Raw genomic sequence first — 20,333 nt, 5'->3', positions numbered from 1 at the left:
GCTTTGCTGGATGTAGAAAGACTCTCATAAATTTTGATGAAGAAAAAAAGAAGTAGGAAAGTGAGGAATGGTCACGGAGGCTTCACAAATCACCCAAAGCCCCCAGCATATGAGGGCATGTCATCGTTTTGTGAACTGCCTGCAATCCAGTTTAGAGCTTCTGATATTGTGAGAAAGAAAAAGGCCAGTTCAGGATCCTTAAAGGAAGAAAAAAAGAAGAGCTGGAAGCAGGCAGGAATGTCTTCCAGTAACACATGCCTTTAGAAGGATCCGATAAATCTTGGCCTGGATTTATTTGAAAAGGAAAATTCACATAAAGACACTCCCTTGATCAACATAGCTTGAGTGGCTTATCTTTAAATCAAACCCAAAAGCTCCAAGGCACACATCTTTGAAATCTGAGCTTTAATGGCATTAAGAGACTCAGAGACCACCGGTTTCAGACTCAGATCCTGAAAAGCAGGACTTGAACCAAACTGGTTGATTGTATCCAGAACAGCATTTTTGTTTTCAGCTTGGGGGAGGCTGGAGAGCGAAGGGTCAAGCAGGACTGAGATTTATTTACTGGCATTGAAAAGTAAACATCAGGCATTATACTGATAACAACCTGGCCCTGACAAAGGCCATTGGCAAGGCACATTCTTGAGGAGGAAGAGTTTTGGTTGCTATATTTCTGCTTTGCTAAAGGGATAGACAGTAAAGCAATTACATTCTTGAGAAGTACAGACAAGGCTGGGAGAGAGCTGCCCTGTGTTTAAAGTGGCAGTAGATGCTAGCAGAGCAGGGAAGGAGGAAGGGTAGACAACGGCTGCAGCCCAGCAGAGGCGGGATCGGGGCTCAGCTCTTTGCCAGCCCCTCTTTATTTCCCCACTTGATATAAACAGGACAAGAATTCCACTCTCCAAAACCCACTAGAGAAAACGAATGACTCATTAGAGAGCTCAGTTAGCCTTGCCACAGAGTTTCAGTGTGAGAGTTTTGTTCTCACCTGCATTTACACACAGTTACGCTCTTCTGTAGTATCCGTCCATCCCACTGGCACGAGTGGGAAAGAAGCTTCCTCCAGAAAGGTATTTCAAGGAAAATCCTGTCTGGGTAGGCTTAGAGCAAAGAACTGGGAGGAACTCTGCCAGGGAAAGAAAATACAATTGAAAATCCTTATGCTGGGAGGTTTGGGAAGAGCAGTACAGACCTTGGCAGTGGGTGTGTGTTCCTGGGGGCACAGTCTCGTGGGAGGCAGCAGCAAGTGCTGGAAGCATACAAAAAACCTGCCTCCATTGCATAATGCAAGGCAGTCCCCAAAGCTTCATAATTTTATTAGCCAGCTCCTGCTCCTCTCTCACCTGCTGTGTTTCCAGGCCTCAGCACAGAACTATCCCAGTGCAGCTTTACCACTGGGCAGCCGCTGCAGCGGGCAGAGGTGTGCCCAGCCCCTGGCACCAGAGCGAGCTGCAGGAGGAAGAGGAAGGTGTCTCAGAGGTGCAGAACAGGGCTGCTTCCGACACTCTGCACCTCCCAGCCTCCCTAGGAGTGCCTGGTGTTGGTGAAGTGAGGCCAGGCTCGCACCGATGAGCCCTTCCTACCTCCCAGACCACAGGGCAAGCGCTCCTGACACGGGAGGACGGCAGGATGTCGTAACTTCTGTGAGGCTCTGCTGACTCACTCTTCCTCCTACAGCTCCCCTCTGGGATCTGAGCAGGGAGGATCCCCTCTGGGATCTGGGAATACCATGCCATGTGGGTCCAGCTTGAGAAACATGTTGATGGGATGTTCTCTGCCTTGGAAGCAGCTGTGTTTGGGGCTTAACGTTTGTGGCCACACATGTTGGTAGATCTGTGCAACCTGTTAGCCAGGGTATTGAGGCATATCAGCATCCCAGGATGGGTGCAAGGCACCATCATCTTCCTCATCCTAACATGGATAACCCAGAGTTCCCGCATTTGCATTTGATAGTTGGCCCTTTGCATCCTGTCAATCCATCCTCTCAGCAAAGATCTCCTGCCCTAGACTAAAATGTAAGGTGGGTCCTGTGTTTGACTCCTTTCTAAATTAGCTCCATCCACAGCAGAGACCAGCTCTGGAGACAGGGAACAGCTTCACCTCTTTTAGATCCCTGTAAAGCAGGACAGGAAGGAAAGTCCTAGTATTAAAGAGGCTAAATGGGGCACTGAGCAGCTCGGAGGTGCTCTCTTTATGCTGACATCGCTATTCAGGATTCAAAATGTTTTCCTAGCACAGTAAGCGTTTATGAGAATCAGGTATAAAGGACTCCTGTGGTAGGCAGGCTGCTTCTATTGCATCTTTACACTCTGGATTTCATTTTTCCACTATATTTAATTTTGAATATTTCTTAAGTGCATTTAACACTTCTTAAAGGACATTTAATTGAAAGAATATACAATACTTAATAAAGGAGAGTCTCCTGTTACTAAGTGTACCAAAAGTCAAAAGATTCAGTAGCTTTCTGAATACCCTTGCTCAGACACAAACATTCAGGACACCATGGATCTCATTTTCAAACAGGAGCGGAGGATACCAAAGCGCTGCACCAGCGCTGCTAGGAAGGATCCCGGCAGTAAGCAGGGTGAGGGGCCAAATGCACGAAAATGGACAGTTGCAGAAAGCCCTCCTGCCTGAAAACTGAGTTTCTTGTTATAATACACGTGCTTTTCTCAGGTGCAGACGTAAATGGCCGGGGGGTAGGGGCCTGCAGCCTCAGTCCTTACGAGTAAGGGCACAGCCACATGCAGAAGACTGAAAAATTACTATTTTCTTAAGTGTGCAGCTGTAGGGAAATTTCTTATGTTCTGATCCCAGCCTGCTTCCCTGTATTTGTGGATTTAATTGTTTACATTAGAACAACTTCTGAACAAAACTACTAAGAGGTTTTAATGCTTAATTCTCCTAAAACAGGGTGATGACTCACTGAATGCCCTTTGTTGTCACAATCTTTTTATCTGCTTCATATTTCTGATTTTCTTCATTTTAAGGAACCGTAACATATAGCATGGTTTGATAAGTTTACATCTCAAATTACTCTAAGAATAAGCACAATTTAATACTTTGTATATTATTTGCAGTTTTTATTAACATTTGATGACAATGTGTCTTGGCTGGGAGCCCAGAATGCACAATGCACCTGTCAAAAATGAAGAGGCCTTTATACCCATTGCTTTCCATGGGATGTCTACATTCATCATCACAATTTGCCTTTTTTTTTTTTTTTTCTCCCCCACAAAGAAACCTAAATACTGGGTTTGGACTGAGTGCTGTTGAAGTTATTTATGGGTGCCCTGAGAGACCGAACTGCTGGCCATCTGAGTGGACTTTACTGTAATCTGCGAAATGGATTGGCCAGTCTCACCAGTACCTTAATGCGGTTTGCCACTCTTTTTGGATGAAAATGGAGAATTTAGCTTGACAGGGCAAAATGCCTGGGAAAAGCAATAGAGTATTTGTGACAGTCACTTCTGCATGGAGAAGCAGCTCTCCTGGCTGCTGATCTCAATGGCAGCGTTTCATCTCAATTCCATCTTTTTATGGGGTAGGGCGGTCTTAAGGTTCAAAAGAACCAGTTATTTGGTAAAGTTCCTGCCTACAAACCAAAAGTACATCCCAGTTTTCCCAGTGATAGCAATCTGGGCTACCACATAGCCAGATTCAGCTAACACTGATAAACTAGATATGGCAAAAACATCTCGAAGAACTTTCTGCCAAAGCAGGTCTGTTCCCAAGAGCCCACTTTCTAGTACTTGCCTAGCAGAGGTGCTGGGGTTTCTACCGTTTTATTTGTGGGGGGCAACTCTGCAGGAGTCTAAACCTGAAGAACAGCCGTCACCAATGCAACAGTGCTATCGCAAGTCCTAGACTGAGCCTGTGAAGTCAGGCAGAGGCATGGCCGGGATCTGCAGCACAGAGAGCTCAGCCCGGCCAGTCTCTGCTAAGAAAGAAAAATACGCGCTGTCTCGTTGCGTACCATCTGAAAGACAGGTTGCTGTAGATGAAATATGGAAAGTAGCGGTAAGAAAAACCTGGGATATTTCAACATTTTTTTGGCTACAGAGACCACACTGCAACATCCACTGATATGGAAACACCCCAAGGCACTTTTTTTCCCCTGGCCTTCTCCAAAATAATAAAGACAGCGTTGACAGGTGACAGACCGCAGTCTTCCATACTGAAAGATGAGCGAAGAAAATAATGATGTCAATCCATGCTGCATCTCCTTCAGAGCAACGAAGCTAAAGGAGCAAGAGCGCTTGCACAAAAGGCCAACACAAAACAGGGAGTCTCTCTGTTTAAACACACAATTGCCCTTTATGATTGTGTGTTTTGACGTTTCTTTTTGAACATTTATGATCATTTTTTATTATTAAAAAATGCAAAGCTCTGAGTTAGTCCTGTAAGCTGTCAACATAAAAGAAGCATTTCTATTTGCTTTAGCCAGCAGCATGTAGGAATTTAATGTATTATTAGTTCATGTGTCATATTTTGATCCTAAAACACCCAAGAAGCATCTGAGGTTATGCAGCAAAGCTCAACCTCAGCTTCTCTCTTTAACTTAATATTAGGTACCTGCACTGGTACAAATGGTTTATGCTGCTGCCAGATCAGAATGGTGGATTTTTACCCTCCCTTTGCAGGCCTGCAGATGCTACCAGAAAAGGGACAGGCTCTGGCAACAGAAAATCTCCGATCTGTCCTTCATTCACTTTCCTATTCTCCCACAGAGAGGATCTGAGCTGGCATGTATTCCCTGTAACACTGCTGGGGTAACAGGGAAGAGCGCTCCTTCCTTCCCCCTCCAAATCAGTAACTACCTCAGCTTTCCCTGCTAATCTCCCTTTCTTTTAACATTTTATTTTATTTACACAAATTCCTCATGATTTTTTTAATCTTTCTGGACCCTGCTGAACTACGTTTTGTAAAAATGTTTAAGGAAACCTCAGTTCTGTTTATACATATACATATAACAAAATGCAGTAGGTAGCGCAAAATAAACTTTCCCATAATCCTTATAAATCTGTCTAGTTTCAGAAAATTGTTCTGCGTGGGAGAATGGTGAGGTCACTCTAAAGTCCTAATTGCCAAACTCCTTTGGCAATCTTTCCCACCTTCTCCTTGTCCTCACCCCTCTGCTCCCCTTCCCCACTCCGTTCTGTCATCATTCCCGTTTTTCCTTTATTCATTTTAATACTAATTTCAGTGCACCTGGAAGGAAACACGCGTGATGGCAACTTGAAATAGCAATAATGAAGACCTTAAAGAAAAGCACGTGGCAAGTCTGAGCACTAGAGAAGCCCTGCTTGTAGCTTGGTGTGCATTTTGTCCTGAACAGAAGACCTTTTCTCACCTATTAGCACAACGGAGTTCAGATCATAATTTCCAGGAGCAGTGGCACTACAAAAAATAAGAATATACAGCAACTCCTTCTTAGCAGGTTTCCATTCTTAAGCTTTTTCTAGAAGCTGGAAGAGCAGTGCTCAAGGCCTGCATTCAGTAAATCCCACTGCATAAATAATACTGCTGAAAGCATAACCAAAGCTCTGTTGTGCTATCATGCTACAGAGCCAATAAACTAAAACAACACTCATGAAATCACTTAACCAAGAGGAGCTTTCCCAGTCTTGTTTCATTAGAAGAATGGCATTCAACTCTGATCCCAAAAAGCAGCAATCATGCTGCAGTATTAATAAAATGAACTTCAGCAGACGCAGTTCCAGAGAAAAACATGCACTGAGGTTCTCTTAAAAAAATTCCCCAGCTAGCAATGTAAGGAAAAATATGTGTAATGCCCTGATATAACTGACAAGAAAAACAGAGAAAAAGATTTATAGAGTAAATTCATTAAGCTTTCAACTCACATTCCATCGTTCTGGAGTCCAACTCAAATTACTGTATGAAAGCTCTTTCTCATGGAACTAGATGAAATTTAAGATTACTTTTAATTACAAAGGGTGTGGGAGAATGTTTTCATGGGAGACAAATACCTCTACACCTCTTACCAATGTGGATTTAAGAGGTTCACAACAAACAGAAACTGATTTATGAGCATTGGGGCATCATTGTGTCAGGCTGCAGCATGGTCTGAGACTTAATTTCTTTACTTTTACTGCCACGTATATATCTTTTGCAAGTTCTAATTGGAAATTAAAATGGCAGAACTTTTATGGGAGGAAAGTTTATTACTACTAATGGTTTTCAAAACTAGGCTACAGAAAAATATTAAACGTGGTGATGATGTGTTCTTTTTAATTTAAATTTAGTTGTACTTTCAATAACTTTTTACATAAATCATGGTACTGCCAAATTGTTTCTCTGGTTAATCAAATGTATCCTGTTTATTGAATAAATAGTGGTCTCAACCTTGCTTTTATTTGGGTATGAACAATTGTGTAGGAGCTATTAGCTCACACACAGGTTGCAACCCTTCTTTTTATCAAGATTGTCCAAGTTTGCCAAAAAGAAACCCTTTCTACTATTGCCTGTAACCCTGCCAAACTTTAACCATGTCTGCTGAAGCTTTCCGTGCTATGTACTGATGTTTTTTTCCTAACCAAGTGGTTCAGCAACTTCAGAGGAAAAGGGTTAAAACAAAGGAATAAAAAAGCCTAGCAACCTGTCATTAAAGACAGATAACACAATACATGTGCCAAGGGGTCAGCTGTAGGTTAACTGTGACATTTCTGAACATCCCAGCACTTGACTTTGCAGAAAAATAAGCATCTCCTTTTAAAGTAGCTCATGTTTGTATGTAACGAAAAATAAGCATGTGCCTACGTGCTGAGCATTCACTTGCACACATTCATACCCAGCTGTAATTGATACAAGAATAAATGAAATCCACCAAAATGCAAACATACAACTTTTGCACACACAAGCACAGAGCATCTTGCTTTGAGATGTGGATGCTCTGCATATGGAAGCAAGATAAAAAGAAGCAGCCAGCTGAGGTTGATGAATTATCAATTGTTGTACAATTTAAACCTTAAACTATGTTCCTTTTTTGATGGCTTCTGCATGAAGGTGTAAAATATGACTGCACTCTACTCTGGGAGCCCTCAAATGGCAGCGGGTACACTAGGAACCGATGTCAGCACAGAAAGGTAACAGCAGCTCCGGTGAGACTGGTAGTTCGCCACCTCTGAAAGGCTGGCTGCAGCTAGGGTTTGGAGGGTTATGAAAAGACCTTAGGATAAAAATTTCTTGTCAATTATTGCTTTTTCAAATTCAACAGGCAGGAACAAAAGAACAAAAGAGAGCAAAATTCTTCGATCATGATTGGGGCTGCCCCAACCCTAACCTGGCCGTAGTATGCTAGTACTTATCTCTATGCATCAAACATTATTTATGACTGGGTCTTCTAAATGTAGTACCCAGACTAAATTCTGTAGACAACCTTTTTGCTCTCTAATTTCTGTCTTCCATCCTATTTTCAACTTTTACAAAGGGGTGGAGAAGAGCTGTAGAAAACACCACGAACCAATTATAGGGTCATTAAGTCCGGCATAAGTCACTGCTGGCACTGTGTCCTCCTCCATGACTGCTTGCTCTTGCTATCTGCCCTGTGCCAGCACTATAGTTCTGCGGCCGAGTTGTGATCCAGATCAGGGAACTGATCCAGCTGAAAAATAACTGAACCAATAAAATGGTAATGTCAGCACAAGAGAGAGGAACAGGGATGAAAAGCAACAGCAGGCAGTGGCTGGGAGGATGGAACCACCCTTTTCAGCAATACAGCAGACATACACCAGATTAAAGTAACCATATAAATACAATTTAAGAGTTGTTAAATCACTCCAAGCTGCTGTAATGAGTTCCTTTATAAATGTAAACTCAGATTTGCTTTGCAGGTCCATCACATGTGTTCCTTAGTTTCGCTGCCGTGCCTCTAAAGGTATTCAGGCAGGATGAAAGACTTTGCTCGTTCAAAACATTTTGCAAAAGCTAATTATAACTTCGTGCTGTCTTTCAAAAAAGAACTAACAAGATCACGTGCAAAGGCACAGGTTCTTCAGGTTAAGAGTCGTTTTATATCCCTACACTATCAGGGGACTGGATCTTGCTTTCAAGAAAATGCATTTCATGCTGTTATACTTCTAAAGGGAGTATCCACTTGTTTATGGCAGGAATTTAAGGCAGGAACCCAGTCTCTGCCATTCACAGATACGGGATTCAGAACGCACATCCTTAAATAAAAGAAATTAAGGTGAATGAACATTAAGAAATTATTCATGCAAACCAAACTATCAAATTGAACTGATGTCCAGGTGAACACATGCAAGCACAGAGAACCGTCTGTTACTGCGCTTCTAAGCTAAATTTTTTCATTGAACTGCGATGATGATGTTATTTTGAGTTTAATTCATTTTCCAGACAAGAACTAGATCTGCTTTAGTATTAACTGAAGCTTAGCTGGTACTTCTTGTGAAGCTGTGCTGTCTGTCGAGTTACAATTTTAGATTGGTTAATAGCATCTTTCAAGTGTCAGTACCTTCATTAAAATGCCAATTACACTTGCAAGGAGACCACGCAAGCTCACGTTAGAATTCCCTTATTCTCCGATATTTCTGGAGACTGGATGGGGGCAAAGAAGAACTGGTCGTTAAAAGTTAAGCTCCTAGCTTGAAATACTTTTGCTTGAAAATTGCTGGCCCGTGTCACTCTTCGCTTGGAAGAGCTGTTGCAAAGTAATCTGTCTACTTACAAGCACCTAAATAGCAGTCAGCGTTGAGCCACCCGAATAGGAGAGAAACAGCTGCTCAGCCGATGAGTGAAGGACAGCCTCGTCCATTCAGCCCTGGGAAGATCAACGCTGCTGAATGCCTGAAGGGACTCACTGAGCAGAGGGGTGCACGAGCAGTCATTTCACCACTTACCTGAGGGTGTGACCCACACACACCCATCAGCTTTCAGATGTGGCGAGAATGGGGAAAAAGTAAGAAATAACACACCGAGCCCGATGGCTGCTTCAGTCCCAGAGGGATGGGAAGGGTGGCATGTGGGTGATGCAGGGCTGACACCTAAAGGACCGCAGGCTTGAGGAGGAAGCCTTGTTTGCACTCCGCAGGCTGTCATGAGCGCCCAGGTGTGACTTCTTGCATCATGACATGGGAATTAAAAGTCTCACGTATTCAGACACTACCTAAGTTATAAATCCAGGCATTGGGCATGGAAGGAAGAAGCACTCCCAGCACGGTCACCATGGCAGAGATGATACCGTGGTTTAACTTTCCTAACCAGGCTGGGCAGGGAAATGTGTTATACTGTATAATCAGCTCACAGTGTTAATGCTGTCACCCCTGAAGCTTCCTGGTGAAATCAAGAAAATGCGTCTTCATCACGGTCCCATCATGTTCCGACTGTGACACCCAACCTGAGCTGCAGGAGGAAGTTTGCACTTGGGGACGGGCAGACTCCTACTAAGTTAACTCCACAGGTCAAGTCTATGGAGGTTGGTGGGGAACAATGTTCACAGAGGAAGTTCACAGGAGATTTTTGTTGTTGTTCTTGCACAGCATTTGGTCTCTACAAATACTTACAATGTCTCTTGACACAGCATCACAGGCCACCACACTGATTGATAGATTTTAAGGTAAAAGGAATCATTGTGACAATCTACTGTGACCTCCCACATATGCAAAAATTAGAATTTCCTCAAGCAATTGGTAAATTAAGACCACAACCTCTAGCTCTGTAACGGCACAGGAGTTTCTGTCAAGCTAGAAGCTGAACTTTAAGCAGTGCATTTGAACAGCAGAGAATCAACCCCCTATCTATGTAAGATGTTTCAATGGCTGCCTATCTTCAGGGATGAAGAAATACAAAATAAAATAAAATAAAAAGCACCGTACTGCTAGACTAAATATATCCAGTTTCTAGTCTCCAGATCGTTTCCTCTTCTTCCTAGTAAACAATGTGCCTAACATCCACCAAGTCGGGTCCCTCTCACACAATCTGTCTGAGAAACTAAATAGCCTCAACCTTCTTGATTCCTCATTCTGAGATAGGTTTTCCAGAACAAAAAATATTCTTATAACTCATTTCTGAACTCACATCAGTTTGTCAATTCTTTTGTAATCACTGATCAAAAATGAAACCAGTATTTCAGCATGGGTCTCTGTGACATCGGTGGTGAAAACCTAATCTCCATATATCCACTGGTGTTCACACAAAAGTTATATTAACTCCCCAAAATAACTGTGCAGATGGTAATTATTGACAAGGTTGGTTAATCATTTGGATCTGTTTACCTAAATAAAGGCCCACTACATGTGACCTACCTTATTTAACTCATCTGAGATTAAAATTTATCATCTTGTGGGCCTTTTCAATTTTCATTATTATTTTATTAAGCACCAACTTTTGCAGTTAACACTACCAGATGCTACCAACATTTTTTCTGTATGACAAAATCAAGATACTGAATAGAAGCAGGTAGGGATCAGCAGCAGTAAAAAACCTGCTTTTTGAGACATTCTCCCAGAAACCCTTAGTATTGGATAATGTTTCTCTATTTTCAAGGACTTGTCTGAGAAATATCAGTTAACCAGATTTTACCATATTTAGTAAGTACTACTTTGATTTTATATAATTTAGATTTCATAAACAAAACATCGCTTTATATGAAATCTTACACCTTGCAGAAATCACATTTTGGAAAAATTACTTTCAACAAACTATTGAAAACTACTATCAAATTTCTTTGACAATACCTACTTTCTTAAAAATCCTGTTGAACAATGCTAATTCTGCTCCTGTCCTGAATATGTCACTTGTAAGTTCACATGATTTTATATTGAATTAATATCCAGCTAAATAGGGCGCTGCTGTTGATCTCACCCTACTTACCCTTTGTAAATGCTGACCCAACATTTGCGTTACCTCCTGAGTGCCTGGGACCCACCCAATACTTGAGGATTATTTAATTGTCAATGTTGGCTCCAGCACCTCATCGGCTAACCTTGCAGAGCTTCCGGATATAAGTGCTGGAGCTGTAGCAGTTGCTGTTCAACATCTTGGGTGTAGGAATATAAACCATTTCAGTATTCCTGTAACTTCTAAAAATATCATGTAACTTTTTTTTTAATATAGAAGCAGCTAATTAGGGAATTCTCCTGTCTTTTCTGTGTTGCTGTGGCCAGTTCTACAGCCCCCATCAAAAAATTTTAATGATATTCCTTATTTTCCTTCATCAGCAATCTTTATTTCATGAATACCAATAATTTCTAGCCTCATTGTCAGTCCTCTATTTTCCTTTTATTTTCATTCCTATATATGCAAGTGCATGTGTTCATACGTATATTCATACAGTAGCTTTCATTTCCCTTTTATGCTGGGCTAAAGGAGGGGAAGGGGGTGTTTGGTTCACATTGACAAAGTCCTCTTCCACAATTGCAGAACTGTGACTTTTACAGCATCCGCTGAAGTCTTCTTAAACCATTCCCAATTATCTTTCACACAGTTTGGTTTAGGATGGTTTTTTTCTTTTCAAAGCACTTTGCTCACAATTGCTTTAATCTTTGGGAAAACAGCCCTTTTAAAGAATCAAGTATATCCATTATACAATTAATGACTCCCAGTGGCCTTCCCTAGCGTGAGATGCCTTGACAGAAGGGAAGTTGAGCAGATTTATTTGCAATGGCACTTCACAAGATCGTGTTTCAATTTCTTGGCCATACTGCTTTCTGGGACAAGTAGGTCGTTGCATATAAACAGACAGCACTGCCATCAAGATTTCGTTATCTTCCTCAATTTAAAATAGGAATATGAAAAATGAAGTGAAAGACTAAATTATTATTCATGTTTTTATAATGTTTTAACACTCCCGTTACTGGCCTGTTTTCTATGTCCTACAGATGTGATGAACAGGCAACAGTGAAAACAAATACTGTAAAAGTGAAGGGTGGAAGAAAGGAAATAGGATTATTCCCATTTTACCAAAAGAGAATTGAGGCACTGAAAGATTAAATGACTTGCTCATAGTCACACAGGGAAACTGAAGAAGAATCTGGGATTGAACTCAGATCTCCCACAACAGAGTCCAGTACTTTAACCACAAAACCATTCTTCATCCATAATGAATAGCTCCTGGCACGCACATACCATTAACTAGCCAGGGAAAGGGACACTTTTAGTCAAGATAATATTAACACTTAGTTGCAAAATGGTCACTGCATCGTCCCTTGGACCACAGAACTCAACAAAACTGCTTGATGAGATGATTAAGCAATTCAACCGTTAACTCAAGATTGATTCCTCTTATAAAAATGGCAATGATGTAAACTCGGTACAGAGGCTGATACTCTTATTTTCTGGAATAAACACATTCAATTCATATGCTGATTTATTTTAAAAAATGGAGCTCATTTAAAATGGGGTGAAGTTTTTGGCATTCTCAAGTCAATAGTTCATGTAGTGTACCATACCAGAAGATCTTCGTGTTCCTGCCAAACTTGCAGCCAGCACAGTCTTTTACTGGTGATAGTTTAACATTACAGCCTTGTGAGAAAGCAGGCATTTCCCATGATATATGGGTAATAATTTTCTTATTGGCAAGGTCATTGGAAAATTGCAAAATATTTTGCCTAAAACAGAGGGAGTTTCATCCTACTTTTTGCAGGAATGTGCGGGGGGGCGGGGGGAGATAGAAGGCAGTTCTGCAGTTTCCAGGGGATTTCTGTTAAAGGGTAGGAAAAAAAGACTTTTTTGTTTGAAAGTGCTAGTGTGTTGCTATCAAGTCTGCAATGTATTACAGTTCCTGATAGGTACCACAAATGTAACAGCCTGAACCACACTTGCTTGAGCTTCTTGAGCTCATTCCTGAGGCACAGCACCCCACTCCAAAACTCTCAGTCCCAAGCCTGAAACTCAGCAGGGGAAACGGGGACGCATCCCCTCTAACATCACCCCCATCTCCCAAAGCGCGACTGAGGACTGATCCCGGGGGGCGGCTGCACTACTGAGAGCAATCAGTAATGGGTGTACAGAGGTGGCTTAATGACAGGCTCTGTCCTGTACCTACTGCATCTCCAGGCCCCGTTTGCTGTGTTGAACCATGCATCTGAGGTGCCTCTAATTTAAGCCAGATGCCAAATGAGCCCCAAGAAAAAGCAAAGAGCAGCAGCGAAGTCTGACACAGAGGTATTCCAGTGAAAACCTCTTCTTCCTAGACAGCTCAAGGAACCACCACTTCTGCTTTCTGCCCCAGGAGGGTTATCTCAGAATGAACCTGCTGAGATTTCTCAATAGCATTTGAGAAAAACTTGCTGCTGCTGAAGAGCAAAACTAGCAATGCCACACCTTGGCATTTGGCCTCTGGCCAAACAGAAATTTGGACACTAGAGGGAAAATTTATTGCCAGGCTATTGCCTTGAAGACTTGCTCTTTGCTCAGAAACAGGGGAGAGCTCCAGCATGTGCTTGGAGGAGCCCCGCACTTTAGGGACAAGGTAAACGAGAGAGGAGGCAGGAAGCCCTGTCTGAGCAACCCATGAGAAACTGCTGCACGAAGTGACGTGTTTCAGCAGTACCGCGGGTTTACCGCGGAGTTCACAACGCCGTATAGGTACTCAACATTTTCTCTTCTCTCAAATGAGGTTTACGTGCGGAGCGAGAAGGCTGTAAAAGAAAGTAGTAAATGTGGCCACATGTACAGGCCTGTGCGTCCTGCATGAGACATGTTCTCTTGCCCCCTGCCTCACATTCCCCCACCGCGGCACCTGGAGGCTAAGTGCTCCTGGGGCAGAGCGGTAGCTGTTACTCACACCCGGATCCTACGCGCCCGATGCAGCCGGTCAGCATGACTTGGATCCACCGACAAGCTGTGTCTTGTGCTCAGTAGCTGCTCACACTAAATTAGGCTTGGATTATTAAGTCTTCAAGAGTATCACCAAAACTGAATTAAAACTATTATCCATGTTATGTCTGCCAAAGGTAACTCATCTAAGGTATGGCTATATCTCCTTTTTTGGTTTATGAACTCAGGATGTGTAAAAAGAAACCTGATTTTATGTGCAATATCATGAATTGGAGTCCCCGAAGCTCCTAGCAGCAGAGGTGGCTTCAAACTCCTTCAAAGCAGGGACCAGATTTCCAATGCCAAAGTAGACATGTACAGATCTGGGGCCTGGTTCTGCCCACCGTGGAAATGAATCTCAGCTCTGAGCCAAGCCCCCAGATCCTTGTCTCATGGGCCAGGCGTGCAGAGGCCAGACCTGGCCCACGAGGGGAGAGAGACGGTTCCCCAAAGTCTGAGCCTTTGAGGGGTGTCACTGTGTTTTCATTATGAAGGCTCCTGAGTCCTCATACTAGTCCAAAAAATCTGCAAAACTGGTACATGACTGTTCTGTCCCCTTTGTGACAACGCAAAGCGCCCATTAGCGGGCTGCAGCTATGAGGAATTCCAGTCACTGCAGCTACCTCTGCATCCCAGCACAGCCCTTTTATCCCGTGGCTGTTCAGAGACAGGTCTGTCAGAACCGGGGTGGGGAAAGACATGACATGTACTGGAGTGATGCTCTGTCACAGCTATCATCTGTCATGACCCCAACTCAGTAGCAGACCTTAAAGCTGTCTGGCCAGTTTGAAATTACATCTGGAATGGGGATGCTCATGGAGGGATCTTCCAGGAAAAACACATTAGACAACACTTTTTTTAACAAATACATGCAGGATTCATAGCTCAGCGCAAAGTTTGCAGCTATAACCCAAAATGCTCAGACAGTAAATCTTGTTGGTGCAGAACCAAGTCCTTGTCCTGGCTCAGCAGAATGTATTAGATTAGGTGGTGGCATATGCTGCAGGTTTAGGACGAGTTTGTATAAATTTATCACTGGCTCCCAACTTGGTCAAATATTTCCCCCCTTTCCTCCCAAATCTGACTCTCCACAGAAACTCAGGTAATAAACGTCATCTGTTACAAATTACACAGCATGACTCCCACCCGAGTGCCTCAGAGCTGGCAGGACTGCAGCGCTCCGTCTCTATGGCTCGAGGCAGAAGTGTAGCTTATGTATCTCCAAATATTTGCCTGAAAACGCTCTCTTTGGATCAGCTTTTCTGACATTTGCTTGAATAGTTTTCAAGAAACACCCACCCAGTGTTAGTTATTGTGCTATGCAGAGAAAGTCATGCAGGCTAACATTCCAGATTACGAACTCTCCAGCAATATATTCTCCTCTCGGAGGGCCGGACACTGATTCTCAGTGAGGCTGGTATCAATTGTCAGCAAAACTCCACATCCTTGCAGGTTCGCAACAGCATCAATGAACTCAGAATCCAGATGCTTGCACTCATGCAATTCCCATTAACAGCAACGGGAACGGTGAGCACATGCATGCACACATGTATGCTTTTTCCCTTTCATACCTCCCCACAGAGAAAGAAGAGCAAACACCTACATTTTATTTTTTTACCTAAGGCGGTCCAGTGACCCTTCCATTTTGAGAGCGCTTAGCACGCCTTCCAGACACCTGCAAGGAAGGCAATGGAAAACTATCCCATTATCACTCAATGAAGAAAGATGTCCATCTTTCCTTTTCCTCTCTGCCTTTGCCGCAAGATCCATTTTCAGTTTGGCCGTTCTCTTCCCTCAGGTTGAGTTTCTTTATGTTATACTTTTAATGCAAAGACGAAGAACTGAAGCAACTGTTTGAATCTGCTACGTGCAACCTTGGTTTACCTAGGAATGTATTTTGGGGGAAGCAAGAGGGATTACCTCGTTCTTATCTTGAAGCTGCTACTTTCTCTTGACCATAACATATCATTTCCCTGTCATCTCATATGCATGCAAGTCCACTGAACACAATTCAGCTGGACAGATGCCAGTCCAATATTAATTCAGACTCCTTGTTAACTTCAGTATTTCACAAACCATGGTGTAAGAGCTAATGAGAAATCAGAATCTGGCGCCATGGCTGGAATGAAATCAAACCATGAAGCTCCTTCCCGACCTATTATAAAAATTACAGTGTGGAAAGTGAATTTAATGGTGCAGAGTGCTTAATTGTAATATCAGTAAAGGCTTTGATCTGCGTGACTCTTGACATCACAGAATGAGGAAACTCCCTTAATGATTTGAAAAACCACACGAATGGTTGGGGAAGGAAATTTGTTTTATGCGTATATATTAAAAAATGTTATTAAGTCCCAGGGAGAATTTTATTTTGGCGGGGGGAAGGATTGTTTGAAAAGGGATCTGTATCACAAAGGGAAACAGAGGTTAGCTTAAAAAAAACCAAACAAGATATTGAGGACATTTTTAGTACAATTACAATGGCCTGGTGCAACTTTGCTGAGGATTAAAATATGTGCATGTTCTTAGCAAGGCCTGTGTTAAGCGTGGGGTATCATTCCTTTAGCCCAGAAGAAGCTGTGCCTTAGATGCACCCGCCCCGCTCTCAGAGCTCCTTTTACCTCAGTGATGGAGAATGAATATATGCCTCCTTAGCCCGTTGGCCAATGCAAGGTAGATCCTTTTCCAAACCAGCTAACTCCAGTTGTTGCGTATGGAAAAAAGAGACATGGCTCCACTTATTCTTCCAAGTAAAAGCATGGGAGTTCCCTCTGATAGAGGCTGGCCAAAAGACCCAGGCAGAGGCAGAGAGGAAGAAACTTTCACCCTAGGAATCAAACATCAGTCACCCTCCCATCGTCCCCCAGCCAGAGGTCTAAACACTTCAACTATGCACTTAGCAAGAGGTCGTACCTTCAGCTGGCAATGAAGAATAAGCACAGTCTCACAAGTTCCAACCCCCTTATACTGGATCTTCTGTGTATCTACCTTAACGTCAGAGGTGACATTTCATTGAGCCAGGTCTCCTGAAAGGAAGAATTTCCTGCACCTTAGGCTGCTGACAGCTGCCAGAGTCGATCTGGCAAGATTTTTTTCATATGCTGATGTGAAAAACAGAACCTTCATTGACGCCAACACGCAAGAGTGCGATATGTGGCTTAGAGGAGAAAAGGAAAAAATACATATATTGGTACAACTATAAAAAAACAACTCGGAGTGACTCGTGATTTGTCTACAATCTTTCAAGGAGCCGGTGAGGGACTCGGAATTCACAGCTACCTGGTTTCTGCAGCAGTGCTCAGCCTGCTAGGTCAGGCTGCCTCAAGTAAGCCTCCAAAGCCATCTGCCTGGATGGAAAAAAATGCAGCCTAGTTTTGAAGAATTAAAACTTACAGCTTCATCCTGTAGGGTATTGTCCTTGCTCAGCCTTGCAGGGAATCTCCTGAGGAACTCAACTTGGCCTGAAGTTAGGTGGAAGTTTGTGTGGATGCAGCCCCCACACGTACTGGGAGAGCTCCTCTAAGGCAGGGTCCCAGCAGCAGCATCACGCAGAGGCGTCTTGGCTGGATTTCAGAGGGGCAGAAGGCCAGACTACAGGTCGCAGCCTTCAGTGGTTCCCCAGACCTACAGTCTCTGAAGAATTAACAATGCCATGCCTACTGTGTGGGGATGCATATCCTTCTCTTACAGACCCAACTTCTATCTTATGAATTAATTTCTAGAAGATTCTCTGAACCTAACGATCGATACAAACCACAAAAACAGGAAAAAATGCAACAACTTTTACCCAAAGCTCACATCAAATGTAAGCATTGAAGTTTTTTGGCTACAAAAAGACTTCTTCTTGGAGACTGAATGTACCCGGAGTCAGGATGTGGTACAAGACAATTTCAAGTGAAAACTGGACTAAGTGAGATGTCCTGTCAGTTCCTGGATGGAAATGCTTTGGTCCTTACAAGAAAGCTCTAGGAGAACAGCTATAAATCTAGATATTTTATCTGAGCTGAAAAATGGACACCTGTCAAGTAAAAAAAAAAAAAAAAAGCAAAATTTAATTGTGTACCTGCAAAGTCACCTTCCAGGCACTGAAAAAATTCCCATCACATTCAGTCTCTTTGGCACATAAAATTGGACCCATACAACTGTAAACCAGACTAAATATTTGGCTTTTAGACTGATGGAAAAGTTAGCACAAAACAGATAGAAATTCCACCCCATCTGTAAGCGCTTTCCAGCAAACAGATTTAGCTATACTTTGCATCATGCCACTTCAATGGCCTGGTCATCATTTTCTTTGCCTTCCTTGCAAAAGCAGTGTGGCAAGTGCTGGGCTCGCTGCACTACAGGAACGGCCATCTCAGCTCTGTTTCCCACTATCTCACGGGCAGGTCTGGGCAAGCGTCCGCCTTTCTCCACGCTCCTATTTCCTTTACCAGTCTTTTTTCTTCTTTGTCTGTTTTAGACTGGAATTTCTTTGGGGGCAGGCACCTACCAAGGCTGGGACCCCTTACGTATAGCCATATGCAAACAACATAAGATAAATGCCTCTCTTGCAAAGTACATTAAGTGCAGTGAATTTACTTTTCCCCAGCGGCTGCCCACTGATACAGGAAATCTAATCCTAAATCTCATTAGGTTCTACAAACAATTCGGCCTCTTTCCCCAACAAAGTCACCATCCTGGACTGCTGAATGTTTATGTTTTATTTCTCAATTCCCTTTTTTCTCTCCATTCCCCCACCCTTGCAATTTTCCTTTTGGTAAATATTTCTACATTGGAGAAGTCTAGCCAAAAGAGATTTAAAAAAAGAAAGCGAGCAGGAGAGACAGAGTATCAATCATTTACCTTCAATTCCCCAGGGAAGAGGTGGGGAGAAAGAACAGCAAGGTAAAAAGTTAAAAACGGCAGAACCACAGCAGCGTTCTTTGAAGACCATCCAAATCTATTTCTTCCAATGTTGAGGCCCTTGCAACTAGTGCCAGGACTTGGAAGGAAAAAAAAACCCTAATTCACTTCCAAAAGTGAATTTTTCAGCATCAAGCCAAACTACTCAATGTTAATTTGGTTATTTGGCAAAAAATAACAATAATACTAGTACCTGAACTATTGCCATCTGCATCTAAAAGATTCTGGCCAGCCCATTTCCCAGTCCAAGAATTACAGCAGATACCCCTGACTATTAAAAAAGTAGTTTGTTATTTTAAATGTCTTTCACATAACGAAGCGTTGCCTCGTGTTGGGAATGTACTGACATAGTATCTTATACACAAACATGAGATGAGGTAAGAAAAAGCTATATATCAATTGTATAAACATTTCAGAGGTCAAATATTGGCTCTCATTTCCTGTCATAAATGCACAGCTTTAATTAAACATTCAGAAAAGTGCTGGTGAGATGACTTATTTTCATTTGTTACCTACAAGATGAAAATGTTAAACAAAGAAAGAGTGTCCTCAGATGCCATGTGTGGGAATGCCTCGAATGCGCAGGAAAGGGACACAGCTGCCTCCCAAATAAAAGCCACCGGCAGATCCTGGGGTGAGCAATGGGACAATCCCGACGAGACCATCCCAGGCTTCTCTGTAGCGAAAAGCAGCAATATAAGGAGCTTGCAGAAACCATTTCAGCCAGAGCCATGGCAGGGTCGGAGGAGAGGGACGGGCAGCAGCCAGGGAAGGAGGGAGCGCAGTGAAGAGCAGCGTGCTGTGCTAGGCTGAGCCTGCTTTTCCTGCAGCCAGAAAGGAGCCCTGGGGAGCTGCTGGTCTGAAGAAAGAGTGCTGGAGGGAGAAAGGAGGGGAAAATAAGGCAGAGGCCTCTGCTCACTGCCCACAGACACCACAGGGATTTGCTCCAACCCCAATCCCAGCATCAGGCTAGGAGACAGTGTACAGCCAGCACTCATTCTGCACCTCGGTCATGTCCTTCGGTCACCTTTCCCATCTCGCAGAGAGCCAGAGGGGCCAGACACGGGAGCCAGGCCCCCTGCCCAGCCTGGCCCGCCTGCCCAGCCGGGATGCTCTGCTCAGCAGCTTGTTATGCATGTGCTGCTCGGACGCCCACGAGTGAGTTACACAGAGCTGCCTCTTTAAGATAAAGCAGCAAGACTCTCTCCTTCCACTCCCAGAGAATGCGTTGAGTTGCCATTAGTTATATTTTGGATGACTCCTGAAAATCATGCCTTCAACTAATTGGACGGTGGTTTAATTCAAAGCCTGATAAAAAACACATTGAAAGCCGAAGGAAGGGTGCTGCTGGAATGTTTATTTGTGCAAGGCTCTTTCTACAGAGAATCAATCCTCTATTGAAAGCTTTCACTAATGGGCCAGGCAGGTTGGAAATTTTCCTCCTGATTTAAACGCTCTGGGCCACACCATGGACCTTTGCTCTTGGCACACAGCAGAACCTCGTCACCCCTTTGAGACCTCAGAGAGGACCGGTATCTCACCAGGCTCTTTCCCTCTAGACCAGACCGTCACTGTAAGATCATGATGCAGCCACCTTGTAGCATGGGCTATAAAATAGGGATAGGGATTGTGAA

This window comes from Gymnogyps californianus, chromosome 11 (assembly GCF_018139145.2).
Source record: "Gymnogyps californianus isolate 813 chromosome 11, ASM1813914v2, whole genome shotgun sequence".
In the NCBI taxonomy this organism is placed as follows: domain Eukaryota; kingdom Metazoa; phylum Chordata; class Aves; order Accipitriformes; family Cathartidae; genus Gymnogyps; species Gymnogyps californianus.
This window is presented reverse-complemented; position numbering follows the sequence as displayed.